The following is a 569-nucleotide window of genomic DNA, read 5'->3' as shown; positions in this document are numbered from 1 at the left end:
ACTTGGACTAGAATGAAACGATTAGTTTACCCACCGTGGTATGAAATCAGTTAAATATACGTATTTAATATTAACAAAATCAACAAATTGATATAAAAATATGTATTTGATAATATAATTATATCGTTTGTTTTTGTTTTGTTTTTTATGTTTGTTTTTTTTATTCTTTTTTTTTTTGGCTTTTGTTTTTGGTTTTTGTTATTGTTTTTGTTTTTTAATCAAAATTCAGAAAAAAGGGAATAAAATAGATGATAACGATGATGATGATGATGATGATGATGATGATGACGACAACGACGACGTCGATGATGATGATGAGGAGGAGGAGGAGGAAGAGGATGGTGATGGTGATGATGGTGATGATGATGATGGTGATGATGGTGATGATGATGATGATGATGATGACGACGAAGACGACGACAACGACAAAGACGACGGCGACTACGAAGATAACGATGGTGATGATGATGATGATGATGGTGATGATGATGATGATGATGATGATGATGATGATGACGACGACGACGACAAAGACGACGACTACGAAGATAACGATGATGATGATGATG

This window comes from Berghia stephanieae, chromosome 3 (genome assembly GCF_034508935.2).
Source record: "Berghia stephanieae isolate SIO BIC M18660-M18661 chromosome 3, UCSD_Bste_1.3, whole genome shotgun sequence".
In the NCBI taxonomy this organism is placed as follows: domain Eukaryota; kingdom Metazoa; phylum Mollusca; class Gastropoda; order Nudibranchia; family Aeolidiidae; genus Berghia; species Berghia stephanieae.
Note: the sequence above shows the minus strand (reverse complement) of the source record.